General features: G+C 39.3%; 1 pseudogene; it reads left to right on the top strand.

The window, feature by feature from the left end:
- The first annotated feature begins 6,810 nt into the window (after nucleotides 1-6,810).
- LOC130016288 (small nuclear ribonucleoprotein E-like) overlaps nucleotides 6,811-12,870 on the top strand; it is an 85,339-nt pseudogene continuing 79,279 nt past the window's right edge.

The following is a 12,870-nucleotide window of genomic DNA, read 5'->3' as shown; positions in this document are numbered from 1 at the left end:
CTGATCTTCACTCATCTGTGAGACCTCAGGTGTGGTCTTTGAAATCTTTCCCTTTGCAAATAGTCTCCTTTCACCAGCATGAAAAACTGCTCCTGCCATGTACTCTCTATTACCCCCGAACGCACCCTTCCCATGGCTATGGGTTTCCTTCTTTCTATGAGGTCAAAGTAAAGGAAGAGTAAAATCAGGGAAGGAGGACAGCAGGCTGAAGGTATTGTGACCGGCATAGTGAATCAGCCAAGGTTGTGCATTCACTGTATGCAGAAGCTCTACTATCCTTTTCAGTAAATTCCAAGTCAAGGAAGGGAAGACAAGAGCCTTTTTAAAATGTGATCATACACTAGGAAAATGATGATTGTAGAGATTGGTCGGGAAGGGAGATATATGCTGAAAATAGATAAAGGACCAAACATGATGGCCTCTCAGTATCTGTATCGGAAACTGTAATGCCCAAAAGTAGAGAGTATGGTGGAAACTGTCTTCCAGGGAGGCAGGAGGAGGGTGGGAAAAGGGGGTTATACTGGGAAGATTGGTGGTGGGGAATGTGCACTGGTGGAGGGATGAGTGTTTGAACTTTGTATGATTGTAACTCAAACATGAAAACTTGTAACTGTATCTCACAGTGATTCAATAAAAACTAAAATATAAATAATAAAATGTCATCATAGAGGGTTTTCAACTTTTACCACATGTTTCACATTGATGTTTGATTAATCTGAGTCTGTCATTTTCTTTTCCTTGACTTCTAATGCTGTTCCCAAGACCCATACCTTGGTAGCCCTGTTTCATCCAAGTGCCATTACAGTAGCATAAGGCAGTGTTCCAGAATTTACCTGCATTTTACTCCAGTCTATCACTTCATGATCAGGAAGGTGTTGCAAGTTAGTGTCTATTATCCCATCCCATTCCATAACACCAGTCAGATGTGCTTGGCTGATGAAAGATTAAGACTCCTCTCTGAAGGTTTATTTCCTAGAGGACTTCTGCTTCCAACTGTCTTAGCCTAGATTTTCCTGTAAAGCAGAGCCTGGGATAATCTTTTGCATGCAGGTCAGGAGCTGATGATGATTCCCAAGGAACAGGAATGAGAGTAGGAAGAATAAAGCAAGAAAGGAGGACAGCTGGCTGAAGGTATTTCACTAAGCTCATCAGTGGACTCAGTCCTGCTAGGCATTAACTAAGAGGCCATACCTAACGTGCCTCAGAGATGTCCACTTGAGCGCCTCCTATTGGCCATTAGATGAAATCCACTGTCAGGCTTTCTTATTTCTTCAGGTCTCTTCAGGCAGCAGCCATGTGTTATGGACATGGAGAGTATCATGCTGAGCGAAATGAGTCAGAAAGAGAGGGACAGACATAGAATGACTGCACTTATTTGTGGGATGTAAAAAAAACCATAATATGAAACTAATATCCAAGGACAGTAGAAACAAGGGTCAGGAAGATTGGTCCAGGTTGGAAGCCTGGGAAAAGGCAGTTGGGATAGAGAAAGGTCCACTATGACAAAGATTGTCAGAAATGATCATTCTGGATAAGAGCTGCGTGCTGAAAGTAGATAAAGGAACAAACATGATAACCTCTCAGGATCTGTATTGCAAACCATAATGCCCAAAAGACAAATAAAGCAAGAAAAAAGAAAAGTGCCTGCCATAGAGAAAGGCTGTGGGGGAAGGGGGAGGCAGGAGAGAAAAGGGGGGCATTGATGGTGGGAAATGTACACTTGTGGGGGGGATGGGTGTTGGAACATTGTATTACTGAAATCCAATCATGAACAGCCTTGTAACTGTGTATCACAGGGTGATTAAATAAAAAAAAAAAACTGGTTGGGGGGGGGAGTCAGCTTTTGAAACTAAAAAATCGCACTGTGAAAAATATCATAAAAGAAAAGAAAGACTGAAGAGGCTTCTACAGAGCAGAAAGTGAGAGAAAAAGGAGGAAGTGTGATACAAGGGCTGGAGTAATAGTACAGTGGGTAGGTCATTTTTCTTGCATGCTACTGACCCAGGTTCAATTCACATCATCCCATATGGTCCCCAGAGCCGCGCTAGGCATGATCCCTGTACACAGAGGCAGGAGTAAGGCCTGAGGCACCGCTGGGGGTGGCCCCCAAACCAAACCCAAAGAAAATAAAACAAATTATGATACAGTTGAGTTGAGGGGCTGTCAGGTTACACTTGCATGTTGCTAGTAAAATTAATGCTGATTAGGATGCAAACCAACCCCCTTGCCCATACTCCCCTATAAACAGAAGGAAAACATGGACCCGTACATGAGGCACACATAAGATCACAGACACACCTTCTCTCCTGAAACATTGCCTCCTACTACAGTTTTTGCCCAAATCTTATAAGTCATTTGTCAGTGCTCTGATTCTTTTCTGGAAACAGTCTCAACAGGGAGTCGGTCCTCTCCTGTAAGCTTAACCCAACAACACTCTTATTATCTAATATAGTGCTATTCATCCAGTGCCTCTTTGTAATTTCCTTTGTGAATTATCAGATAATGATTCTTTCCTCGGGCTTCTCATATTCTGTAACTCTCCATGGTTATAAATTAAAATAAATTTGTGACAAAGGTTTCTTGGGTCATGTCCCTTGGGACAGAGAGTTTGAGATAGATTTCTGTGCAGGAATTTTATTGAGGAGTGCCTTCTGGATCAGCACCAATGCAGAGAGAAGGAAGTGGCAATGGACAGAGGGAGGAGCTTAACAGGGACACAACAAAAGCTAAACTGTAACCTAACAGGAACTGGGCATATCCTGCCCTGTCCTGTCTCAATACTATCCAGGGGTGTGAGGTGAAGGGATGTGGGAGCAGAGCCTTTATATCCTGAGTCTGTTAGTTTTTTGTTGGGGATTGGGAACAAATGGAAGATATGATTTGCAGGAGGTGTGGGGGTTGGGGAAAAGTAAGGACAGAGAGCATTTCCTGAAGAGTAACTCAGGAGCCTCCAGCTGCCAAAACTTCTAACAGCTGGGGAAATAATACCTCACTTCTCAAGTGAAGAACTGGATTGTTATCATAATATTACTGCTAGCTCACTCTTTCTGCTTCTGGGATTGTTTTCTTCATACATTAAATTCTGTAAACAATACCTCCAAGATTTCAGTTGGTTCTTTTTGTTCTGTCTGGGAAATTTAAAAGAGGAAAGTTGGCAAAAATAAACATAAGTTCTATAACAACAGGAATGAGTCCAGATGCTTCAGTTGATCATCTCCCTCTTCCTCTACCTATTATACACTCCCCTCGCTCTTGGCTAGCATCTCTGTTGATCTTTGTGGATCACTGGGTAGGAAACATGGATTCTCCTTCCTGTCAAGTCTGAGACTCTGGTTGCTGTGCCTTTGTTTGTTAGTCTGTGACTGTGGCGACTTGCTCATTTACCATCAAAACTAGCAAGGGGAATACCAGGAAATTTCCCCTAAAGAGAACTAGGGAGACAGCTCAATTTGTAGAGCACATATTTAATATATGTGGGCCCACTCGAGAAAATCCATGAACAACAGGAGGACAGTGACAGTGACAGTGAAGTCTTGAGTTTGATCCCTAGCACACAAATAGCCTGCTACTTAAAATACACACACACACACACACACACACACACACACACACACACACTCTGGCCATACTTTATATTAAAAAGTAATTGATATTTTCTTGAAATATAAATCAAACTGGGTATATTATATTTTATCTGGAGAAACCATTCATTCTTCAAATATTTGTTGAATATCTACAACATGGCAGAAACTATTACAATCATTATAATATAGCAGTGAATAAAATACATTAACCTCCTGGCCTCATGAATTTTATATTCTGTTAAGGAAAGAAGTTGTGCCACAAATACACAAGTTACACATAGCATATTATATTTTATATGTTTTTTTAATCACGATGAGATAGACAGTTACAAAGCTGTTCATGATTGGGTTTCAGACATACAATGTATATGTATTCCTTTCACCAGTGTATATTTCTCACCACCACAAATGTCCCAAGTTCTCCTCCCATCAGTCCCTCATCCCCCATCCTGCCCCTATGGCAGGTACTTTTCTATCTATCATTATTAGGGTATATGTACCATGAAAAATAATGAACTGGAAATGAGTGAAAGGGAAAGAGACAAAGCAGTTCTATTTTATAAATGATGTTGAGGTTAAGTATGAGAAGAGACCTGAAGAAATGAGAAAGCAAGCCATGTGACGATTTCGAGGGGTGGGGTGTACCTTCCAGGCAGTGTATATTAGGATCAAAGTTCTGGAGTGAGAGGTGTATTTGGTCTCTTTGAGGGACAGCAATGAGGTCAGTACAGCAGGAGCCCAGTACAAAAGAGGACTCCAAGGAAATGAGGTCAAAGAGGCAATGGGTATCTAGCCACATACAGTCTTTTGACTGTTATTAAGGTTGGAGATACGAAGCAGACACTTGACAAGATGCAAGATGTCACATTTTATTTATTTTTTTAAAATTATTTATTGGTTGTCATCTCTCTCTTTTTTTTTGCTTTTTGGGTCACACCTAGAGATACACAGGGGTTACTCCTGGCTCTGCAGTCAGGAATTACCCTTGGCAGTGCTCGGGGGACCATATGGGATGCTAGGAATAGAACCTGGGTCAGCCACGTATAAGGCAAACACCCTACCCACTGTGCTATTGCTCCAGCCCCCAAGATGTCACATTTTAGGCACAGCCAATATTCACTTAATAAATATTTATTAAATAAATGATGTCTATGTTGAAAATCAACCCTTCATGCTGAGACAAGGAGGAAGTACAGAAATAAGGAGATCAATAATGAGGTCAGTAATTCTAGAAAGAGGTTATGAGAATTTATACTGTCACTGTAGCAGAATATTTGACTCTGAACACCTTGTGAAGGAGTTGCTGACAGAATTTGCTATTGAATTAGATGTGTGGTGTGAATGAAAGAGAAGAGTTAAGACTGAGTCTGAAATTTCTGAAGATTGAAGTTGTCATTGACCAAGGTCAGAAAATATAATTTAAACCCAAGCACAAAAATGTGTAAGTCTGCAACTGTACCTCATGATGTCTCACTATTAAAAAATTTTTAATAAAAAATTAAAGATAAAAAAATAAAATATGAGATACTAAAAAAAAGAAAATATGCAGGTTTGATGATATATGGTGTACCAAACATGGAAATCAGGAATTCAACTCTAGATGTGTTCATTTTATATGCCTGTTAGAAATCCAAGTCAAGGCAACAACTAGATGTTAAAGTCTGAAGTTCAGGTGCATTCTCCACTTTAAGGATTTGCCCTTATCCTAGTCAGAAATGATTACTTTTGGCTTTTTCCTTTCTGGAGAAACTTTAACCTCTCTCTCTCTCTGTCTCTCTCTCCCTCTCTTCCTCCCTCCTTTCTCTCTATCTCTATCCCTCTCTTTTTCTCCCCCTCTCTCTATTCTCATATTTCTCTAAGTGCATTTATCTAAATATAAGCTACTTTATTTCAAAATAAAATAAACTCTGGAGAGTGAGAGAGAGATTGAGGCTCTCTGGAAATATGAAATTGGGAGCAGTTAGCATACCTGGAACAGGGAGTCTGGATGAAATCCTTCAGGAGTATATATTGAGAGAGAGAGAAAAAAAAGGCCCAAACATTGAGCCCTGGGATCTCAAAGAACTCAAAATTTCCAGATGCTTCAGAACTCAAAATTTTATTTCTGTTTAGTTTTGTTTGGGGCCAATATGGCTGTGGTCAGGAATTACTCCAACCTCAGAGCTCAGAGACCATTTCTGGTGGGGCTTGAAGGAACATATATAGTTTCAGGGATCCTACCCAGGTCAGCTATGCACAAGCCAAGTGTCCTACATGCTGTACTATTACTCTGGCTCCAGAAATCAGCAAGTTTTTGAGTGATTTTTTAAAGTGTGACTATCTGTGTCAAACGTTTCTGAGAGAGAAAACTTAATGGAGTCAACTTGGCCTCATAAGCTGGAATGACTGACTCCAATGAGAGCTATTTCAGTAAGACAGTGAGAAAGTTTGAGTAGAGGACATTCAAAAGAGAATGGATAGAGAGAAAATATAAAAAGAAATATAAACAACTCTTTCAAGCATATTTACTATAACAGGATGATAATACAAAAACTCAGGAAGAAAATTACACTGGAGAGAATTGCACTGGAGCAGAGTCTCAGGACGAGTATTCTTGAACAGGAGGAGAATGGACTAATACCCAAATGAACAGAATAATACAATAAAACCTAAATGTAGGGGATGGCTTAGACAGGAGTATAGACCATTCTAGCCACAGAAGGAATAAAACAGGGGTGAGAGCCATAGTACAGAGAACAGGGTGTCTGCCTTGCTCACGGCCAATCGAGGCTCAATCCTCAGCACTCTACCCTTATGGTTCCCTGAGCCTTCCAGGAATCGTCCCTGAATGCAGATCCAGGAGTAAACCCTGAGTGTTCCCCTCCCTCCAGAAAACAAACAAACAAAAAAGGAAATAAAAGAACACATATTAGTAGATATGCAGAAAGGTGGGTGTAAGTGATTATTATGAGGTATTATTATGAAGTTTTATGAGGGTTATTCTCTGATTGTTCCAGGTTCCTTTGTGAAATTAGAGGCCAGACAAGAATAATGGGGAGGAATCTGTGTTTTTGTTTTGGAAGGAAGGGAAAGGTGTAAGATAGGTGAAAGCAGAATGGGAGAGAACTATAGAAGTATGGTAGGACAACAGCTGCATTGTTGGGTAATCAGTGGTTGGTGTTTAAATTAGGACCAACAGCATGGCTTTGTGTTTCTCTTCATCACATTCAGCTGTCCAAATGTAGGCATGGAGGAGGCAGAAATTGGAAATAAGCAGAGGCAGAATTCTGGCAAGCAAACATGTCAAAATGAGAACGAGGTAAGGAAGTCTAGAATGTTTACAGTGATTTCCAAGAAAACTAAATTGGTTTATGAGGGAAATGAGGTTGTAAGACCATGAAAAATGGCAGGAATCATGGATTGGAGGACATGATGGGTTTGAGTTATTACTGGAATCAGAATCCTGGAGAAAGTTAGTGAAACAGAGCTCTTGGTGGTCAGAGTAAGGTCCTTAAAAGTTAAAAAGATACAATGGTTTGCAATTATTAATAATACTAAGTCTAGGTTATGACCAAGAGATTGACTAAAGAACAGAAGTCTCTAAAGGAAGAAACAACAAAGATTTAAAAGACTTGAGAACTGGTGGAGTACTCTACATCTGAATTGAAATCACCAGTTACATGTTGGAAAGAGTGAGTATGAAGTTGTTGGTGTCACTAACATGTTAATTAGTTTCCTATTGTTTCTATCATCTGATATTTAATATGAATTCACTACATCTTTTTGAGTACATGAGCCTTGATTATATTTGGTACCATAAGCACCTTCTCTGAATGGTTTTACACACACACACACACACACACACACACACACACACACACTTTTCATAATCTTAATCCAGTTTCCTGACATGTCTGAGACCAACTGTTGGGCTTCTCAAAACATTTTTAAATGTATTTTTAAATATATACTCATTAACGGGGGCTGGATTGATAGTACAGTGGGTAGGGCAAGGGCATTTGCCTTGCACGCAGCCAGCCCGGGTTCAATTCCCAGCATCCTATATGTTTCCCTGAGCACCGCCACGGGTCATTCCTGAGTGCAAATTCAGGAGTAACCCCTGTGCATTGCTGGGTGTGACCCAAAAAGGAACACTTGGACATCAAAGTCTCCAACAATTTAGTGAGAGCTGTATATGTAAAAGCTTAGAATGGGTCATATCTGCAGAGAAATTGTCCGAATTAAAAGGGAATGTATCATTCAACTCTTGTTCACTTAAAACAATTAGAAACTGAGAAAAATACACCAGCAACCACACATACACACACACACACACAAACCCAGAAATTGTCAAAATTAGCTTGGCAAAGCAATAAACAATATGACATACAAATATCAACTATAGGGGAGGAAGTGATAGTACAGAGGGGAGGGCATTTGCTTTGCGTGTGGCTAACTTGGATTCAATCCCCAGCATCCTATATGTTCCCCAAGCACCACCAGGATTAATTATTGAATAAAAAGCCAGGAGTAACCCCTGATTTTTGCTGGGTGTGACCCCCGCAAAAAAGCAAAACAAACAAGCAAAAAGTAATAAAGCCTCTGAGAAGTCCTGCAGTCCAGGAAAAATAAAATCAACTGTAGATGCTGTCTTTTGCAGTTTGTTGTTGTTGTTGTTACTGTTTTGGAGCCACATCCTGCTGTGTTCAAAGCTTACTCCTGGCTCTGCACTCAGAGATCACTCCTGGCATACTCAGGGGACCATACATGGAGCAAAGAATCAAACCCAGGTTGACTGCATGCAAGGCAAGTGCCCTATCCACTGTACTATCTCCCCGGAGCGCCCTTATAGACACTTTCTAATAATGTTATAATTTTTATCTCAAAGAATTAGATGATAACATGTTCCAGAGAGGCTTTTGATATTGATAATGATAAACTTTCTTTGTGGACAGAGACCAGTATAAATCTTTTGTAAATATAATTATCAAAGCATCAATCATTTTTTAAGCAGACATACTGCTTTCTTCACATATATAATCTTCTAATTGTGAACCATTTTCTGTAGGTTTAGAAAAATCTCTGTCAAAAATAGAGATAATCCACCCTAATAGCTGATCAACTACCTAACTGGAAATGCCCCTGGAGGATTCCATTATAGAATTGTTTAGTCTCTATTTTGATTTATGAACCCAAGTCATTGCCAAGTCATCAGCCCTAATTTAGAGTAGGAATATTTCCCTATAAAATGACAAAGCATAGGCACAAAACAGAGAATTTTAGAAAAAGCCATTTCATTTTAAGAAAATGTTTATTTCTCAAGATAATGAGTATTCTGGATATTTTTCAATACTCTGGACCTATTTATTTTCAACAAATTGTAGAGTCATCATGTCTAAATTTAGACTTTTATGTAAAGAACAAACCATCTTAAATCATCAGATGGGCACTTATTATAGTTATTTTACTTTAACTTAGCAAGAAAACAATGCAAAACAACATAAGGCTATTAGCAGCATTTATCAATCATTCATCAGTCTTTGATTCCTTAGACAACAGTCATTCAAAATCCAAATTGCTCTGCCCTGATATAGATTCAAACCACTCATGTTTCTGTAGACTGTCAACCTATCATTATAATCAGAATGGATGCAGGTATCCATTCTAGAGAAAGAGATATTGAGGAAGCAGAAAAAGTGAAAGAAATCATATCCAACTCAACTCTTGGGGAAAATAGTGACAGGGATAGTAGGCAACTAGGAGTGCAATGTTCTAATTTTTGATCTGGGGTCTAGTTACATATGTACACTCATATATGTATGTATGTATTCAGTTTTTTAAAAATACACTGAATTGAATAGAGATGATTTGTGGACATTTATATGTGCTCTACTTCCATAGAATGATTTTTTTAAAAAAATCAAAAGAGACTTTGACGCCTATGAAGGAGCTGTTGGTGCATTTCATAGGCTGACAGCATTGACTTCTGCTTGATGTGAGTCAGAAACAGAGACTGTCCCCTACACCACCTGGGCTCTACACCAGACCTACTGAACCAGAGTCTGGATCAAGATCCCTGGTGATTTGAATGCACATTAAAGTATGAGCAGCACATCTCTAAAGCATGAACTTAATTTAAAAAAGAATGGTAGGAGAATAATGAAGGTAAGTCCAGGGAACTGTGAAGGCTATAGAAGGCATCACTCATCTAGACCAACTCAGTTGCCTCACTGAGTTCTCTCTTTCCGGCTCCATGATTCTGAGAGTATCTAATTGCCACAAATATTGAAGGAGAACCCTAGGTTTGCTACCTCCTTTATTTATGATTTAGCATTTTTGTGAAGAACAGTAATTGGCTAGAATCAATACAAAAGTTATCTGTATTTCAGGCCAAGAAAGTGCTGCTGTAGTTCTGAAGTTGCTTAAAAAGATAAATGGTCTCTATAGTTAGGAACGAAGAAAAGTAGGACAGCATGAGGAAACCTGATAGAGTAGTAGTTCAAAATAATTACTGGCTAATTTTAGCCTGTTAGCATACAGCTTACCTGCTTTTTCATTGTTCACTGGAATTGACCCCCAAAGTTGTGTATTTGGTCCTATAGCAGAGACTCCACAAAAACCATGTAAGATTTGAGGCTGCTTTCTTATGTGATGGACACAGAAATTACCTCAGCAGCATCTCAGATACTTTTCCTCTTCATTTAATAGTCAGTCCTATCAGTCCTATTATTGCTCCTCTGGTGTGTGTGCTCTTTTAAAAATGGGATCACTTCGATATGATAATAGCTGGGAATGATCACCCTGGACAAGATCTGAGTGCTAAAAGTCGTACAGGGATATTCTTGATAACATTTCTGTATTAATATTGAAAACCACAATGCCCAAAAGGAGAGAGGGAGAAAGAGAGAGATACAGAGACAGAGACAGAGACAGAGAGAAAGGAAAAGCCCTTGGCATAGAGACAGGCTGGGAGTTGTAGGGATGGGAAATGATGGACGGGAACCTGGGGACACTGGTATTGGGAAATGTACACTACATTGGTGGAGGAGAGATGGGTGTTAGAATAATGTATGGCTGAAATCTAATCATGAGCAGCTTTGTAAGGGTCTATCTCACAGTGATTCAATAATATATATCACTTGTATCACTTGTCATCCCATTAATCTTTGATTTGCTTGAGCGGGTGCCAGTAATGTCTCCATTTGTCCCTGTCACATGCTAGTGTAGCCCAATGACATCTGCTCACTCCAGGAACACAAAGAGCCTCAAACCATTTGTTCAGGCTTCTGACCATCTCGTAGGTGGGCGGCCACGTATCCTTTTGACGTCCCATGGAATACAGTCAGTAACAGAATACAGTCAGTCCAGTGGTCGTCTAATAAAATATATTTATATATATTTTATTCATCATCATCAATAAAATATAAATAAAAATAAATCAAATAAAATGGGACCATAAAAAATAAGAGTCCAAGTGCAAATATTTTTAAGCATGATGGACTGATTTCTTCCCTTTGTTCAGCACACTCCCTTTCATTTACACTTAAGTCATAATAAATTGTCTTCACTGTTGTGCTTCCTCTTATTCTTAATGGTTTTGGGGAGGGTTGGGGGGTTGGGGGGTGAAGGGCTTACTCCTGGCCCAGGGTTTACTACTGGCTCTGCACTCAAGGATCATTCCTGACAGGGCTCAGGGGACCATAGGGGTGCCAGGGATCAAATATGGTTTGGCTGAGTGCACATTATCTGTTATACTGTACCTCTAGCTTGCTCATCTATGATTATTTAGTTTTAAGGCCCCTGGAATCTAAATTTCTGACTTCTAAATATATTAACATGTAATTGGCTCTGCTAAGATTGAAAGCTCATTTTTACTTCATGTAACAACAAGTCTCAAAATGGAGACGTTACTGGGCCCGCTCGAGCAAATCGATGAACAATGGGAGGACCGTTATTGTTTTAAATAAATTTCTATTGTGGAAACACTGGCTTATGGCACCAAATAAGTTTCTGATACCGTGTTAGATTTCAATATCTGTAGTTGTTGTACCATGAATCCCAATAAAAGTTTCCAGCCACCAGCACGCAGAGCCTCTACAACTATTTTTCCCAAACTACAACTCCTCCTTCTCTCTGGTAACAAGTACCTGTATTCTATATTTAAATGTTTCACTTGTGTGTAAGTTTGTTTTCAAGTAGAGGCATTTTTTAATTTAAAATATTTTGATTTTATCACAATGAGATACACTGTTACAAAGTTGTTCATAATTGAGCTTCAGTCATACAATGTTCCAATACCCATACCAGTGCATATTTCCCACCACCAATGTCCCGGTTCCCCTCCCATTCCCCCAGCCTGCCTCTATAGTAGACATTTTTCTTTTCTCTCTTTATAGGGACATTTTCTGATTTTCAAAGTTTCATTGCATTCTAATATTTAAATCCATTGCACCCCTTTCCTACAAATGGTGTCCTTTTCAAATTTAGTGAGTTCTCAATAACTTCATCTAAATTATTAATATTAAAACTAGCACCCAAGGCTATCTTTGAGTTGATAGCGTCTTTGATAATCATTATTTTGGAAGTTTCAGTTAATAATATTACCAGTATCTCAGTTTTTGGCTTATAATATTATATGACATAGAATCAGCAGCCTTCTTCACATTAACCAGGTTACTTTTCTCTGTCTAGCTCTCCACCATCCACCACCACAGATCCTGCTCTGTTAGCACAAAAGGAAATAACATTGGTCTGGCATAATCATCTTTTTACCAACCAATGCCTTGACATTAAAAATGTAAGGAAATAGACCATTTTCTGTTTTATGGCCAAGGCACTCTACCGCAAAGCATTGTGGTTTCTAAGCTCATTCAGTAAGTGGGACAAAAAAGAAAGGCCAGATTGTCTGGTGCCTGGAATATGCACAGGGGCAAAAAAATTATCAATAAAAGTAGAAGAAATGATTCCAGATCTACGATCATCAGATCTCAAGTCTGAGTACAACTGATCAGAAGGACAAACAGCCAACCTGGATAAAAATCTGACCTTCCACAATCCCACTCAGCAGTCTGCTGGCTCTAGGCAGCCCACAGCAGCAGCCAAGGGAAGCTCCTTATATTTTATTTAAAGCAGAAATGCAGACCATCATCTCACAAAGACAACTACATACTCTGTAACAAGAAAACACACATTGGTCTGTGTTAGATTATACCTTAACTATGTACAGACAGGCCCTATAGAGGCTCGATAATTCATCTACTCTGCTTTAACTTGTCCTGATAATTTACATTTTGGATAAAATTCCTGC

The sequence above is a fragment of the Sorex fumeus genome, unplaced genomic scaffold (assembly GCF_029834395.1).
Source record: "Sorex fumeus unplaced genomic scaffold, SorFum_2.1 ptg000007l, whole genome shotgun sequence".
NCBI classification, from domain to species: domain Eukaryota; kingdom Metazoa; phylum Chordata; class Mammalia; order Eulipotyphla; family Soricidae; genus Sorex; species Sorex fumeus.
This window is presented reverse-complemented; position numbering and strand designations above follow the sequence as displayed.